The following is a 19,059-nucleotide window of genomic DNA, read 5'->3' as shown; positions in this document are numbered from 1 at the left end:
TCGTGTTGAAGACGAGTTTCATTTATGGTCTGATTTAGAAAATGATGCTAATAATGAAGAAGCAAGACACAACAGTAGTGGCAAATGTGATGATAATGATGATGATAATGATGGCAATGATAACAGTAATGGCTTGTTACAGGGTTATGAAAGTGATAATGCTAAATTCGGTCTAATGCAATCATCAGATGATGAGCATCCATTACTTGCAATGTCTCATGTATTGGGGGGGATCAAATGTTTGAGTACGGTATAGATCCAATGGACTTCAGGGTTGGAATAGTTTTTAAAAACATGAAGTCTTTTGCATGGGCTCTTCAAGATTTTTATATTAAAAAAGGTTTTCTAGGTAGAAGAGTGAAATTTAAAAAAAGATGGATACTATGTCATTATTATGCATCTAAGTATCCTTTCAAGGTATATGCTTCATTGCAGAGACACGATGAATACTTCCAAAATAAAAGTTTTAATAATGCTCATACATGTTAGAGGATTGCGAAAAATCTAGAGGCAACAGTTGTTTAGATTGTCAGAAAGTACCAAAAGAAAATCATTGTTGATTCTTCATTTGCTATGAAAAATATGATCATTGACATCAAATAGATGTATGGAGTTGAGGTCAATGCATAGAAAGCTTATAAGGCCAAAAGAAAAATTTTTGAGTTAACAGCTGGTAGAGACCATTTCAGAGCTTTAAAGACCTTTGGGACTATATTCACATCATAAAACAACATATGTTAAGTGCACTACCAATACTTAAAATTACAAAATCAGGCACCTCTGCAGGCAAGTGTAGGTTCCAAAGGTTCGTTATTAGTTTCCCAAGGCTTAGAAAGGGTTTCAAGGCAGGTTGCAGACCATTTATTAGTCTTAATGGATGTCATTCAAAGGTGTCATGTTATCAACAATTGCACTTGATGCAAACCAATGGATCTTTCCATTGGCCGTATGTGTATGTGAATATGAGAACACTGATAGTTGGACATGGTTTCTGAGGCATTTGAAAGAGTACTCGGCTGATTCAAGGGAGTTAACCTTCATGACAGATAGACAAAAAAAATGTATTTAATGCTTTAAACTTGGAGTTTTACGGATCACAAAATAAGTGTGTACAATCTTAAAAACAATATAATTTTGACTTTTATTGATGTATTATACACTTCAGCTTTTCTACACATTTATAACTTTATATGATAATCTAATAAACTGTGATCGAAGTGATATGAGAGTAACTTGATTGGTCAAAACTTAAAAGGGGGGGGGGGGAAGGGGAATTGAAAGTTGTCATTTCTTTGGGGTAGCCCAAAATAAACATTTTCAATTCTTTTTTCCTTAACAGGTATTGTGCAAGGCATGTATTTTCCAACCAAACGCAAATGTTTCCCAATGTACAGCTGAAAGATGAGTACTAGAAAGCAATCAAAGTCACAAATAAGGATGATTTTATGGAAGCAATGAGCAATATAATGACGGTTGATGCAGATGTTTTCGATTGGCTAAGAAAAATTAACCCAAAATATTGGTCAATTCATGCTTCTGATAAATCAGTCAAATGTGATCATACAACAAAAACCATGACTGATAGTTAAAATGCATGGCTTGAAGATATAAGAAAGGCATCAATAATCACCATGATGGAGCATATAAAGAAGAAGATGATATAATGAATCATAGAAAGAAAGTTAGAATGTCAAGGATGGACACTGAAGTTCCTTTTTACATCAATAAGAAGATGAACAAATTATTCAAGGCTGAAAGATTTTGTCATGTTATACCAGCAAATGAGGCACTGTTTGAAGTCGAGGATACTAGCAAGTCTTATATGGCCAATAATAAGAAATCGTATATGGTTAATTTAGAGGAGCATACATGTGATTGTAGGTTGTGACAAATTAGTGGTCTACCATGCAGTCATGCGATGCCTTGTATTGCTCATTTAAGGGCTACTTATGAGCCATATATTTTTGCTTGCTTACAAAAAAAAAACTTATCTAAAATGTTATGCAGATATCATTCATCATTTGCCAGACAAGTCTAAGTGGCCACACATAGAGGCCAATGAAATTTTACCTCCAAATATATCAAGACTACCTGGCAAGCCCAAGACTTATGGAAGAAGGGAGGCTAGTGAAGTGCCATCCTACAGGAGAAAATTCACGGTTTCATGCACATATTGCAGAGGCATCGGCCAAAATATAAGATATTGTCCTCATAATCCAGCCAATGCAAGCAAGAAGACTAGAACAATGATGGTAAAGCTTATACTCTGACTTGGCTGATAAATTTATATTTTTTACCCAATTATAACCAGCAGTTATTATCGGCTAATGACATTTTATTACATTCGTGAAATTTAGACGCATCGAAGACCTTAGTAGCAGCTTCAAGCTCCGGTGCATCATATCTAGGAATGAATGTTTTTGCCTCAAGGCCAAAGACAAACACATCTACACAACCAAGAGGTTTTGCTGCTCCATTAAGTACAACACCCACATCGACACCAGCAGCAACACCAACAGAACCATCTACTATTGTAGGAAGTGCTCACGCTGTATCAGGTTTGTTTAACATTTATATTCAAAGGCATAACATATGTTTAATATCTAGAAGATGAAGTTACTGATTTTGTTTGTTTATCAATATAAGGTAGTTTTTAATATATTTTAGTGTAGGTGTAATGTCAATGTGACATGAGTAACTTTGTTTAAAATTAGTGTAGCAACTGTTATAACTTCAGTTTTGAGTTATTCACTACTCTTATTTAATTTTGGTTCAAATTTGTTAATCTTCATTTTATTTAAGAATCAGTTATGGTATTTGCTTGATGATTAAGTTTAGGAGCATGTTTGTTTTTTGAACCATGTTAGCTGACATACTTTAGAGGCTTTTATAGTGTAAATTGAAGCTCTATTATCAGTTGAAATTTTATGCACTTACAATTTGTTACAAACATGTGTTATAAGTTTCTACAATACATGTTCATGAATATGTTGTGTTTGCTGGTCAAAATATAAGTGCCAACAAGGGGTTTAGCAAACAAACAACCAGTTGGACAAACATTAGAAGCTGCATTTAGAACACCACCTACAAAAAGAATTCAAATTATAGAAGAAATAGCTAGTTCAAGAGGCATTTCATGATCAGCCCATCCTGCAACAAAGACAAAGGGAGATCCAAAGGGCAAATTAGTTCTTTATATTTGCTATAAGTTGTTCAACATTTTGTTGGGTTCAAATGTCTTGCAATGATAGTATTCAATTTCATGAATTGTTTTAAATTGTTTGTAAAATATTATTGCTGGGTTTTATTGCAGAGTATGATGCAAATAAAGGCATAGGGCAGTATCATTCATTCATTAATTACATATTCACTACCAATAAATTATGCTGGTCATTTTGTGTAACTTTATATATATGATAGTGTATTATGGCAATTAATGAATATGACAGTTGGAAAGCAAGAAATTTAGCTTATATTTTGGGTGTGTTGCAATTCATATTTTAGACAAAGGTATGAGAAGCAACAATAGAAATGTACAGACATTCACCTGATTTTTTTATGAAATATTCATTGCAACCTACATATATAAAGGAACAACAGCACTATCAATGTAATGAACTATAGCTTTTGATAATGAAATACATCATTTTTATTACTTTATGTGCAACAGCTCATGTACAACAACTCATGTACTATTAATGTAATGAACTACAGCTTTTGATAAGGAAATACATCATTTTCATTACTTATGTTCGTGCTCTACTTATTTAACTCTATTATTTAAGCCTTGTAGTCATCCTATTTATCTATTTTCTACCGAAGATGATAAATGTACATAATACATAGTAGTTGCATTATGATGATGGTATATAGCAAGCTCTTCATCTTGTCTAATTTTGCAACAAGCTTGGTGGTCATTGTTGTGAACTTCTTATTTTTATGATAGAAAGAGTGGTTCTCTTCTTCATCTTACAACTTACCCAACCCTCTTGTAATTACCTTGTACTCAAAGTTAGATGGTTCCCATCACCTAAAGTAATCGTAACCCGACCTTTTACATTTGTAATAAAGCCTCTTAGGATTTGTAGCATATTCAGAAATTTTGATTGTGACTCGTTCACCATAATCAGTACACAATTTGTTTCTAAACTTGATGACCTTGCCGTTCACTTGCAACTTCTCTTCTTTATATTTATCAAAAAAGTTGTTGGAGCTTCCCTTAGAGGATGACATTCTCACTGCTTCATTGAAGCGTTTGCACCAATAGCTGGATTTCGATGCTTTGGGGCTTGTGGGTTGTGTACAGAGGTCTTTGTAAATTTATGAAGCAATGCTATGCACAGTCAATTTGAATTTTGAACTAGTTGGACACGTGTAAAATTTTATGTCATTTATTATAATTTGCATACGATGGCATAACTTGTAATTTCCCTAACTAATATGTCTAATTCAAGGAAACTAATTACTTTTCAGGCCCATAAAGTCATTTCCACATTTTTTTAATCATTTATTCACTATTTACACATTAATATTTTAATAGTTAACTTTTTACATTTTCAATGACTTAACATATATCAATTATTTTTGTTGACCTTACAAAGCCGTTACAAGAATATTTTATTAGGGTATGGATACTTTCGTACTTTTATGAGTTTACGACGATCAATGGTTAAAGATAACGAGTTTTAGGAGTAGATTAATATTTTCAATAATAAGGGGGTAGTTTGAAGATTGTCACTTCACTAGAGGGTAACACGAAATTAACCCAATTCTTAAATGCTTTTATGGTGAGGTCACTTTCAAGATTAGGGAATACAAATCCGGAATTAGAATCATTGGCGGCGTTTACTTCGCAAAATAACGGGAATTGGAATCGGAATCGGAATCACGAGGCCCACCACAATTTGGAAATGGGGAGTGGGAGATTGATTCCTAGGGAGTCGGGAAGGAGTATGCCAAACTTCCAATTCTACCCTCATTTATATTTCAATATTCCCAAAATACCCCCTTCAATAATAATATATTATTATTAGAACACTACTATTAATTATAATAATAATGCCATTATCATTGTTTTAGTATAATTTCATTCAAAATTATTTATTTTATTATTTTATTAACATTAACATTGTTAAAATTTGTTAATTTTTATTAATTAATTCATTTTTTTAATTTTATTATTATTATTATTATATTTTATTCAAATTTATTATCTAAATTGTTATAAATATTGTTATTATTATTTTATTAATATTATCATTATTAAATAATAACAGTAGTAATAGTAACAAAAATGATGATGTCATTATTATTGCTTTAATAATATTTTATTCAAATTTATTTATTTTATTATTTTATTAATATTAACATTGTTAAAATTTATTTAATTTTTATTAATGTACTCATTATTTATTATTGTAATTGTCATTACTATTCTTAAAATATATTAAGTTTATTATTTTAATTATTATTTTATTAATTTTATCATTATTAAAATTTGTTATTATTAATTTCATTATTTTTTATTACTACTGGTACTACTATTATTATTTATTTATTTATTTATTTTATTGTTTTAATTAATATTATTGTCATTATTATTAAGGATATTTTTGTAATTTGTAACAATCTAATTCATTCCGACTCCGATTCCTATAGTTCAAGTAAACAATTTATTCTAATTCTCATTTTTTATCCCTATTTCAACTCATTTCCATTCCTGCCCATTCCGATTCTAGCACATTTCGATTCCAGTTTAGTAAACGCATCATTAGGTTGTTAGGTACAATTCTTAAATTGATGTAAGTGACAATATTACGTGACTTAATAGTAAAAGAATGAGGGGATTCAGATGTATAATTAATTAAGAAACTTTTAGGGTTTGTTTAGTTCTTGAATTGAGGAATCGAAATCCAGAATTAGAATCATTGACAATATTTACTTCACAAAATTAGAGTTGGAATTGGAATCGGAATCTTGGGGGACCTACAAATCTAGGAATCATTGCATAGGTTTCATTTTGGAGGGTTAGGAATCAAATTCCAATTCCTAGACTATCCATTTACCCCCATTGAATTTTCCTAATCCCCAAATTGCCCTCAATCAAGTTCTGTCATTTTTGTATTTTGGTCCCTATAGAATTAATGAAAATACCCAGAAATTTTGTATTATTTACAAATATGTCCTTCATTACTTTTAATATTATTATTGTTGTTGTTGTCATCATCGTCATTAATTTCATTATTATCATTAAAATTTATTAATTTGATTATTTTAATTGTTATTACTACTGCCATTAATATTAATATTAATATTAATTATTATTATTATTAAAATTTATTAATTTTATTGTTTTAATTTATATTATTGTCATTATTATCATTATTTTTAGTTTTATTATTAATTTATTCTCATCATTGTTATTATCATAACACATACAAATAATATTAGTGACAATAATTAACAAATGGTATTTTAGTAACGTCTAACAATTAATTCCGATTCTAAAAAAAAAGTGAACGCATTAATGGAATTATGGGAATACAATTCATTTCGATTCCAATTCTTGCAGCTCAAGTAAATAATTTATTCTAATTCAAATTTCTTATTTGAATTCTAAACCATTCTTATTTCAATCCATTTTAATTTGAATTTAGTAAATGCATCATTAGTTTGTACCCTTAGAATACATGCCACTTAATTTTTAAGATATTAAATTGTTAATAGTAGGCATAAGTTTGTAACTTCACTCTCATCTTGAAAAATTCAAAAGTCTGAACCAGACTAAGAAGCAATCAAAATGATAGCTTTGAAGATTCATTTTAATAGTAACTATGAAGATTCTAGTTTGCTTTGCTTGAGCCGATTTGTTTGCTATTTTTCGTTGTGATCAATCCGACACGATATCTTCGTATAAAAGTTGTTTATTAAATAAAAAAATGATGTAAATTTGGACTGAAATTGTCGGGATGGCAAAAAAACCTGATTTCACCCAAGCCCAAGCCGGCCTAGCCCTTTCCTATGGGTTTTGGCCTGAGTCTCTTACATGTGGATCTGGATAAATACTTAGGAAAAAAAGTCTGAATCAGGTGCAAACCTTTTATTTTTAAAAAAAAAAAATTTATAAATTAGAATAATAAATTAAAATTTAAAAATAATAGAAAATTAAGAAAAGCTTAAATCCCTATTTTATATATCCATAATGAATCAAAAAACTTAAAATTATAATACTAAACTATTTTTTAAGTCTTAATAAATTAAGAAAGTGCTTGAATTAGAGAATCCAATACCAAAAAATTAGATCTCTAAACTTTTATTTGCTTCATTTTCTTTATTTATTATTTCATTTTGAAATATTTATTTTGTTTAATTTATTATTGATTATAACAACTTCATTATTATTAACTCATTTCAAATTTATAACAATTTAAAAAATTTAAAAAAAAAACTAAAACCCAAGCTCGGCCCAAGTCCCCCAGGCTAGCAGTGGGCCCGCCCCAAGCCCAGCCCTTACACTTCTACTCTAATGGACTTGGGCCTGCGCTTAAAAAAGACCAGCCCAAGCACTTAATTTGTCGACCCTAAAAACCGCTACTGATACAAAAAATAAGTTGTTTTAATATTTTTCGAATTTAAATCTTGTTTTGGAGCTAAGAAAAATACAATATTAACAAAAAGAAAAATACAATATTAACAAACAAGATATATATACCACTTATCCCCCATTATTTCCGTAATATCCAAAAACCATCTGACACAAAAAAAATTAGAGGAAAAATGGAGAAAATGGGTCATTTTTATATTGAGCATATAAAAAATGCATTTACTGTAAGAAAATTATATAAAAAATTAACAAAAAATATAAGAAATATATCTTATTATTAATTTTTTTGCATTAAAAGATATATTTTTTATTTTTAGTGCTTAATTTTTTTGTTTCAATTTTCATTTATATGATTTATTTAATTTATAATAAATATGGATAAAAGAATATTTGAAAATAAGGATAATATTATAAAACTATACTGCTAATATGATAATTAACTATTATGAAACAATATAGAAGTAAATGATATATATTAATTTTGGAGAAACTGACAATCTCTGCAATTCAGAAATCTAATTTGAAAATGGGTCAAACATATTTCTAAATGATTTGAAGAAAATTAGCCCATCTTAAAAGGGCTGAACTCTTATCCGCATGTGAGAGGAAGAAATCTTTCTTAGGTGCTCAATCCTAAGCTCGATCTTCAATCGATACGTGCATTAATAATAAAAATAAAATTTTATTGAAAGTACCATTGATCGAAAATAAAAGAAACTAATTAATCAAAAGAATTAGTATTCAATACTAAAAGATACCTTTTTTTTTCCCGGTTATCATAGTTTGAGCGTAAAGACGTAAGAGTGAGAGCTTAAGATTAGAGATGGCCAACAGGTTGTGCCATGTCAGCCCAGACACATCAAAGGAAGTCAACGCGTGCTCATACTCGTGTTGTGCTGTACCCACTATGCGTTTAGTGTCGTGCCTAATTTTTTTCTTAGGCTCGGCTAGGCACACGTGCCGTGCCTAGGAAAAAAAGTCCACTAACTTTTTTTTCCTTTTTTATTTTTTTAAGAATGCATGCCAAGTAGTCGTCTTATTTTTTTAAGCCTACGTACTTTTTTGGATCCATATGCCTTTATTCAAATTTAATAGAATAAAAAATTTAAAACTCAAGTCCATATTTAATAATAATAAATTAATAATAATAAGATAATGTAATATTAGTTATTAAGCTTGACTTTATGGTATTACAATTCTTTTTTAGTACTTAACAACAATAATAATAATAATTTTTTAAGGGTTAACTTAATTGTTAACTTGGAATTACGTAGAGCTATATATTATAGTTTATAATAACATTAATACATATTTATAAAATTATGATATTTATAATTTTATTTATTAAAATCATGATATCAATTATTTATTAATAAATTATAAACATAAATCAATTATAATTTTTTTAAAACTACGAATTAAATAAATTTAAAAAACTTGAGCTAATAAATATATTAAAAGATTCAGTTTCAAATTATTTATAAAATCATAAAATTTTAAATTTACTTTTATTAAAAAATGAAACGTGCTTATTGTGTGTTTTTTCGCGTGCTCTAATCGTGTCTGTGTCGTGCTGTACATGTCTATGTCGTGCTGTACGGACACGTGTCTGTGCCGTGCCTCTCGCCGTCCGGTCCATTGGCCACCTCTAGAGATAGAAAATGAGATTGAAACGGACAAATTAAAAATTAAATAAATCTAATGAAAAGAATAAATGATTTTGCCAAAAGCTACAACTATAGAGCTGTAGCCCGGGACGGGCTACAGGCGGGACAATTACTAATAAAAGTTATTTTTATTCTTTTAAAAAATTTAAACAAAGTTAAGTTCATGAATCATGTGATTGTGTACCAATAAGTGTACCAATAACTTATAAGCACGACGGAGAATTTTTTTAAAATTGCAAAAAGCTAAGCAGTAAGAACAACTTTTTCAAACAGAAGAAATAAAACACATAATACTGGAGTTATCAAATGAATCAGCAATTTGACTATCTCAAAATTTTCAAAGGTTGGTGAACCAAACCAAAAAAAGGTAATTCGTCCAAAAACGAAACATATGGTGCCATCTGTTGCAGTCCAAAAGTGAATTGATTATATGGCTAGCGCACCTCATAGTAATAGTACTCGGTTTCATCAATGATATTATTATTGTGAGAGGGTTGTAAGTTACGTTTAACGTAACTTAGACCTTCCCTGATTATATTTATATATAGGATGGGTCCAACTACGTCGCCTCTGAGGTTTGGTGTCCCATTTTTTGTCGTTTTCAAATTCACCATGCAACGCAAAACTTGTATAATGTCTTAGATGTGATTTTAGGTTATTAACATTAAAGGCCCCTCTTATTCATGCAAAATAAGAAAAATCAAAAGTTTTATAATTATGACATAAAAGTCCATAATATATATATTACACTATTGAACTAGATTTCTAATTAAATGACTTATTCTTACATGTATTAATATCTATTTAAATTAATAAATTTAGTTAGTAATTAACAAATTAACTAGTTTATTTTATAGTTAAATTATGTATATTATTTACGAACCATAATTAATGATAAATATAAATATGATTTTTTTTAATTTAACATAACGGTAATTTAACATAAATATAAATATGTTGTAGCCCAAAAGTGAATTGATTATATTTCCAATACAATAATGCTATAAAACCAGGATAATATACTATATCATATTTAGAATTCAAATTCTTGCGTCATTCTCCCTATAATATGAAAAAACTACGATACCAACTTGCAGGAGTTTAACAAAGAGTCTGAGCAGGGGAGCATAATAATCGACAGATTTGGGCAAATTAATTAGAAAAAAGATAGTTTAGTGAAATAGTCACAAATGTCTTCTTATTTTTTAAAATTGTCACTATATTCTATTTTTGGACAACATTAAAGTCTGTGTATTAATGCAGATTCAAATCTTTTTATTACCTTGGCTAATTTATAAATTTATATATATAAATATTTTAATCTAAAATTTTATAATGCGGAAAAGTTTGAAAAAGTTTTAGAATCGCATGGTTTTAAAAGTTTAAAACTGTAAACTTTTAAAACCGTGTGATTTAAAGTTTTCTCAGACTTTCCCGCACTTTAAATTCTGGATCAGAAAATTACTATATATATATATAAATTATTAAAATTGTATATTAAAAAGATTATTTACAAAAATTATTTTATTTTAGTGATAGAGAATGTGAAATATTTGAATAATTTAATTTAATAAAAAAGTATAAATGATTGTGAAGAAAACAAACCATGAAATTATACAAAATGTTGTTGATTGTTATTATGTCATGTTGTAACTTTCTAATATTAGTGAGGACGTTATATTATAATATATTGACGTACCTTATTTTATTTTATTTTTTCAATTAGACTGCATCTTAACATTTTCTTATAATAAGTTAAAGTAGTAATAATATTTCACACCCTAATGGTTTCAATTTATTCAATAAATATGTAATTTAATCATTTTATAAAATAAGTCTCTAATTCTAATTGAAAAAAAAAAATAGTTGAAAAGGAGACGTGAATAAAATAAAAGTTGCATTATATGAAGAACTATAAAAATTAAAGGGGTATGAATGAACTTTTGCTGGATTGTTTGTAGGTCCACCATTGTGTGTTATTTATTATTTTTTAACACAAAAGAGGGCCATGTGTCTCTCGAGAACGGGGATTATGCGTGACCATTTTTTGAAACGATAAGGTCTCCCTAAAAATCATGACAATTATCCTAAATCGGGGTATTGTTATCTTTATTCTAAATTAATTAATGTAAGGCCGGAAAGTTTCAAGGTGACAAGGATTCCTAGAGTACTTTCGAATGATGAAGGCAGAATACTGCTATAAAATGGCGGCAACAGCTCCTCTCTCTTCACTTACACAATAATAAACAAAACAAAAAGCCATGTCTGTTAATTACCTTCGCCTCTCCCCCGCGGCTCTCTCTTTCTCCGATAAGTATCATTCTCCACAACTTTGTTTCTCAAGTAAGTCAACTTCTTCTTTTTTTCCCCAAATTTATTTAAAGTATATTTCACTCTATCACACTCATATTTGATACTGCTAATTACTTTTTTAATTTGTTTTTCACTTGTAGATGTCTTTAATTCCACCGATATGTATCTTCCGATTTGGAAATAGAAACTCCGTGTACTACTAGATCAATGAGATATTATGCTTGGCTTTTACAATATGCATTTGATCAATGAGATATTACCCCACTTAAAATGACAATTTTTAACTTACTTTTTAAAGTTTTGAAAACATCAATTTGTCCCTATTCACTTTTAAGAAGAAAAAAAATATTTCATGAACACGCCTCTCATTTACCCTCTTTTTTTTTAATAGTAATTAAACATAAATTGATGTTTTCAGGACCTTGGGATATAAGTTAAAGATTGTTATTCTAGGTGGGAGGTAAATTAGTGGGAATGCAACATTTGTGTGTAACAACAGTCATATATTTTTTTTATGGATAACAATATTTTTGCTATAAATTAATTATAACTTTGGCGTTGCACGTTTTAAACGTCTCGTAAGATATACTAAGTTAAGAAATAAGAACCGTAAAATACGTGCTCTGATGCATGGACTCCACAGAAATTTTTGAGAAAATGTCTCCAATTTATGTGAGTTTGGGGCTCGCTCGACTCTGTCAAGGAATTAAAGAGAAATTGTCAATTAAATTGATCTTTTTCCTATTTTTACGGGTGGTCAGCTGTTGATCAGAACTAAAGACAGACGAGTAAACCTTTATATTCGCGAAATATGCAAAAGCAGTTCTATATCCAGTCTTCACAGAGGTGAGATGGGTGCAGTTAAATTGACTAATTTAATTAGTATATATAATGCTGGATTTGTTAGTTTTACATGAACATAGTTATGCACTAATTACATACATTAATGTTCGTAAGAGTAGGTTTTTCGAGCTTTTACTCTGCAGTCCTATGAGAAGTGCTAGAAAATATATATTTTTAGGCTCCCAATAGATTTCAAATGGTATGTATGTATAAACTATAGCAATTTTAAAAAAATGATTTAAAAGAAGTTAGAAACTAATTTTAGTGTTTTTTAATATTTTCTTAAAATTGCTTTTAGCAAAATTATACCATTTTATAGCAGATTTTAAAAAATAAATTTGTTAAAATTTGATTTTAAAAATAAATTTTACCATTAATATTTTATTTTTTTAAAATTATCAATAAATTTAAGGATATAATTATTATTGTATATGATCATTACCAAACTGGCGTCTATGACACAAAATTTTGTTGCATATAATCAATATGCATCAAAGGAAATGATTTTCTTCTTCCCTAAAGCGGTTCACATTTAAAAACAAAAATTCAGACGTCCTCATCATATTGGAACGTCTACACATTAAGAAAAAGAAAATGAAAAAATGCTAACGTATTTCAGAATGTCCTGTACAGTGATCAAGTGTAATGCGACAACAGTGGACGACCTAGGAGCACTTGAGGTGATTTTTTTTTTCTTTTCCCTTTCAACATACAATTTTATGCAATTGATAGAATCATAGAAACTGTTTAAGAAATTTTGATTCTCTCTACTCATCTAAACGTTCAACTCTTCTTCACTTTGGAAGGCAGTGGCAAAGCTAGCAGTTAATCTGATGACTGGCTAGAGCAATATATTTTTTCTAATAAAAAGATTAGTTACTATAATTAAAAAAAAGAACTTGAAATTTGATGATAGCCGAAGATAGTAATCAAAGTTGTTTATAGTGATTTTGTTATTTATATAAGAAAACCTGAGTAATTAATGTACAAAAATTGAATAGCAAACTCCTTATTTTTTAATTTCTAGAGAATGATTGTGTAGAGTTAAGAAATATTAAAGAAAAACAGAAGGTAAATTATTTATAAATTAAACGGAATTATTTATTTTCATAAGGGATTAAAATAATATTTCTGAATTCCAATTTTAATATTTCTTTTTTTAGTAAGGACTTTGTTGAAGTTTTCGAAAGCTACTCGGGTTAAACCAGTATAGCCCTCCGCTGTTTGAAGGATCTTAAATTTGTGTCCTTAAACTATAACTTGCACCCGAAATTTAAAACCCTTTGCTAATCTCTTTATTTTGGTGTAAAGGTTTCAGTATCAAATGAGATTAAGAAACTCGTCCGCATCATTAAATCAATGTTGGGCTCCATGGGCGATGGAGAGTTGGGCATATCGGCATATGACACAGCATGGGTTGCTCTTATTAAAAATATTGATGGCAGTGATATTAACGCTCCTCAATTCCCATCATGCCTCAAGTGGATTGCCGATAATCAACTCCCCCACGGTTCATGGGGTGATGATAAAGTCTTTTTAGCCCATGATCGGTTGATCAACAGTCAACACTTTGGCTTGTATTGTAGCTCTCAAATCATGGGATGCACATCTCGATTAGTGTGAAAAAGGTATTTTGAAGATCGAAATGAAAAATTATTGTTGTTTGTCAAAATTAACCATTTCTCGGCCCACCTCCTTATCTTTAAATCTATTAAAATCTCATGTCGGTAAAACATTCTGTTAACTTTTATTTTTTGTTTTCGATGTATTTGACTAGTTTATTTTTGGGATCAGACTTATGATTATTATTTTTGCGGTAACTTTAATTCACTCCTAGATAAAATGATAATATTTAATTTACTTCCAAAAATATAAAAATTTCAATTTGCCTCCATTTTCGTTAGGAAATGATGACAAATGGGGCACATTGATTTTGTTTTTTAAATCTTCTTAACAGTGAATGAGGATAATGTTTTCATGTTTTTAGTAGTAAGTTGAAGATTATTATTTTAAATAGGGGTAAATTATGCAGTTTAATAGAATTATTTCCATTAACTATTAAACTGTATGATTTAATAGTGTGTCTACATGAAAAAAAAAAAAAGCACATGCACCTAAAAATGAACAAATTTATTTTGTTAAGGTTTGGTTTATATTAAGCCTAACATTGCAGCACTTTCATTTGTGATTACTATTAGGAATTTCATTCTTGAGAGAAAACTTATGGATATTGAAATTCCCTATGATTCTCATGTCTTGCAAAAGGTCTATGCCATGAGAAATTTCAAGCTCAAAAAGTACATAGACTCAAAACTCACATTGCATGTTTGTGACTTTTAAATTTTTCCCCTGATTTTTTATGAGTGGAATGTAAATCTTTATTAATTATTTCTACTTTATTTATTTATTTATTTATTTATTGTAGCTGTGATAGGATACCAATAGACAAAATGCATAGTGTGCCCACAACTCTACTCTTTAGCTTGGAAGGAATGCCAAACATGGATTGGGAAAAGCTTCTGAAATTGCAGTTTCAAGATGGCTCATTTTTGTGCTCTTTATCCTCCACTGCCTATGCTTTCATGCAAACAAAAGATAATAACTGCTTGAAATATTTAACACAAGTTGTTCAAAGATTCAATAGTGGAGGTATATATATTGTTATGATAAAACGCTTTTATTTTATCAATTCCTAACCAAATGTAACTTTAAGATGGTTCGGTTTTCTAATTATACATATACATGCAAACATATTGTTGTATATACAGTCCCATTCTCGTATCCAATTGATTTGTTCGAGCAACTATCGGTTGTGGATCGCTTGCAGCGCCTTGGAATTTCCAGATATTTCCAGCCAGAGCTTAGAAAATGCATGGATCATGTCTACAGGTATGGGAAATTATTTATAATAAAACTTATCTTTAATATTATTATTGAACACTTACCTATTAATTTAAATTTTTAAGTCAAACAATTTCTCTAAAACTGTATTAGAACTAATGTCTTAAATCCGATTCTCTACCATGAGCAAAATCTTGTAACTTTACTTTTGGGTTCTTTTATTAGCCCATTTAATTAGATCTCTTGTTTCACGTGGAGGGACCTATTAAAATTTGAGGGAGACTATTAGCACCCCTGTAATCTCCTAATAAAACCCCACTTCCCTCTACATTTACAATTTCAACCTTAAATTTGTTTACACCCTAGTATCATCATTTTTAATTTTCATAATATTGTGAAAAGAATAGAATAGCTATTGTTGATGCGATTTGTTCATACGTCAATACCGCAAAAGATTTTCAATTATTAAGACTAACGTCAAATGAGATTGAAAAGAATATTTATTTAACTTTAGATAGGAAGTTATAAAAAACAAAAACAAAAGTGTTAGGGAGAGAACACAACGAAAGAGGGAGACACCACTAACAAAGTCCTTTCAAGAGTTGTTTAATTATTGTTTCAAGAAAACGAATACACCGTATCAATACCATTGATCCGAAGACAAATGAAGATTTTGCAGCTCTTACCTTTCAGACAGATCTTCAACAAAGTTTCTCTTAAATGAACAAAACCAATATTGAACTCAGACTTAAGCTGGAAGCAGAGTAGAGAGTAGAAGGGGGATCTACTTAGCTAACCAGCGTCTAAGATGTCTCCAAAACCAGTTATAAGTCTAGTGCCAGAGGTGTGGTACCTGACCCTATCCGTGTTCATGCTCGCCATTGTCTCTTCGTCACTGCTTGTTTCCTCATCTATGCAAAATTGCAGTCTTGCGATGGACCTTATAACTAAAGCAATAGTATCTGTCTTTTAAGTTTTCGGCCCTTATTCTTGCTACTAACTTATAGAATTTATGTCTAATTTATAAATGCTCGAATGAATTAAAATTTTGCTTGAGGATCATCAGATTGAAGAGAAGGGTAGAGATAAAAATGGTAGATGAGTTTAATTATATGTTTGTCTTTAACTATAGTTATGCAAAAAAAGAAAAAGGGTGTTAAAAGGATTAGGGGTGTTCGTGGATCATACTTTGTGGGTTGAACATCAATTCATATCCAATCCATATTTTTGCGAATTATAAATTTTCAATCTAATCTAATTAATGAATTGGTGAAATTCAATGCAAATCCAATCCATATGTTTACGGATCGAATGCGGATTTGACCCAATCTATATCCAATCCACCATTTTGTGGATTGATTTACGAATTAAAATTTTTAAGTTTGTCCAATTTAAAAAGTAATTAACTTAAAAAAATATAATATAAAAATAATTTTACTGCCAATTAATTTTAAATTTGAATAAGGTTTAAATAAGTTAATTGTTTAAATAAAGATAGAATAATCGTTCAGATCTTCAAAATATAACATACTCAAAAGAAAAAATCTTATTTGTTTAGATCAAATATGAAAATTAACTAAAATGATGAATTTAAATATATACAAAAGTTAAAACTTGAGAGATTAGATGTAACAGAAAGAAATTAAGAAATTTGAAGAGCTTAAATATTGTTTTGTCATCTTTTTTTGACGTTGGTCATGATGACGGTAAGTATAGTTGTCATCCATCCCCTAAGATGATAGTTTTTTACTGTCATAATTGGTACTTTTTCTTGTACTGTGAGATATGCAACAATTAAAGTCAAACATGCAATGCTAGACATTAAACATTAGTCTAATTTAAACATGCAACAGAGTACGTGATACATGTGACAAATGATGTTGTACATGCAACATGAACATCATACATGAAACGGACAGAAAATAATCATTTTTGGCACCATTTCTAATATGAAACGCCATACCTCAAATATGAAAATGTGTTGTAAATATGAAACATGAAATTTATATATATATATATATATATATATAAAATAATGTGAGATATGCAACAATTGAAGTTAAACATGCTACATTAGAAATTAAACATGATCTAATATAAACATGCAACAGAGTACGTGATACATGTGATAGATGATGTTATACATGCAACATGAACTCATACATGAAAGGGCAGGAAAATAATCATTTTTGCCACCATTTCTAACATGAAGCACAATACTTCAAATATGCAACATGTGATGTAAACATAAAGCATGTAATTTAGACGTAAAAAAATAATATGAGATATGCAACAATTAAAGTTAAACATGCAACGTTAGGCATTAAACATGAACCCTAATGTAAACATGTAACAATGTACGTTATACATGTGGCAAACGTTGTTGAACGTGCAACATGAATGACATATATGAAAGGGGTGGGGAAATAATCATCTTTTGGCACCATTTCTAACACAAAACACTAAACTTCAAAGATACAATATGTGATGTAAATATAAATCATGAAATTTACGTTTCAAAAAAATAACATGAAATTTGAAACAATGAGAGTTAAATATGCAACTAGGGATGGCAAATTTTTCCGAACCCGGATAAACTCGGATGTATAAAAATGCGGAATCCGGAACCCATTTTACAAACCCGCACATGTCCGGGTCCGGTTTCGGTTTTAGGCGAACCCGTATGCCCAGAATCCGGACCTGGATATTTATTAATTTTAATATTAATTTTAAAAAAAATATTTTTAATATAAATAGAAAAAAAAAAGAACCCAAAGATGCCCTAGGGCTTCATTCATTCACAGCCGCAGCAACACATTTCCTCTCCCTCTTCAGCTCGTCTTCATCAAATCAAATCAAATCAAATCGTCGTCACACTCACTTGCCCACCGTCGCGGCTCATCATCATCATCATCAGCTTGTCTTGGCGTCTTGCCCACCTTTGCGTCGCAGCTATTCATTATCATCATCATCAGCTTGTCTTGGCGTTTGACTCTTGCCCACCTTTGCGTCGCGGCTGTTCATCATCATCATCATCAGCACGTCTTGCCAACTTTTGCGGTTGTTCATCATCAAATCATCTTCGTCGTCACTTGTATCAACTGCCGTCACGAACAATAACTAGCTCTGATCAATCAGAAGTAGCGAGCTTGCCTTCACCGTTCGTTGTCTCACCGGATGCCAATCCTTCAAGTTCGTGAATGCCGAATCGGTTCGAACCAAGCTGATTTGTATTTGGTTAGTTTAGGCCATGGATTTGTATTTAATTTGCTGAAATCCTAGATTTGTATTTCCATTTGTCAGTTGAATTTAGTTTTTTTTTTTTAAATTAGATTCATCAATCCGGGTTGGAAACCCACAATCCGGAAACTCGGATTTTTTCGGGTTGAACCCGGACCGGACCCGGAGTGAAAAAATGTGGGTTATGTCCGGGTCCGGTATAGAAAAATATTCGTCTGGGTCTGGATCCGAAAAGGGTGAACCCGAACTCGGACCTGGATTTTGTCATCCCTATATGCAACGTTAGACATTAAACATGAGTACTATTATATATAAAACATTAACGATAAACATGTAACTGTTAGTGTTATATATAAAACTTGAATGTCAAATATGAAATGGGGAGAAAGGAAAAATTTAGGGCTACTTAGAATAATAAAATTGTTTTAATGTCAAATATGAGACATCGCATATAAAATAAGAAACAAATTTTTGTCCGTTATTATATAAACTTTGTACTTTTTTCACTTGATTTTGATAAGATTATATTTTTCTTTCATTTTCTATTTATTT

The sequence above is a fragment of the Citrus clementina genome, unplaced genomic scaffold, assembly GCF_000493195.1.
Source record: "Citrus clementina cultivar Clemenules unplaced genomic scaffold, Citrus_clementina_v1.0 scaffold_3, whole genome shotgun sequence".
Lineage (NCBI taxonomy): Eukaryota > Viridiplantae > Streptophyta > Magnoliopsida > Sapindales > Rutaceae > Citrus > Citrus x clementina.
Note: the sequence above shows the minus strand (reverse complement) of the source record.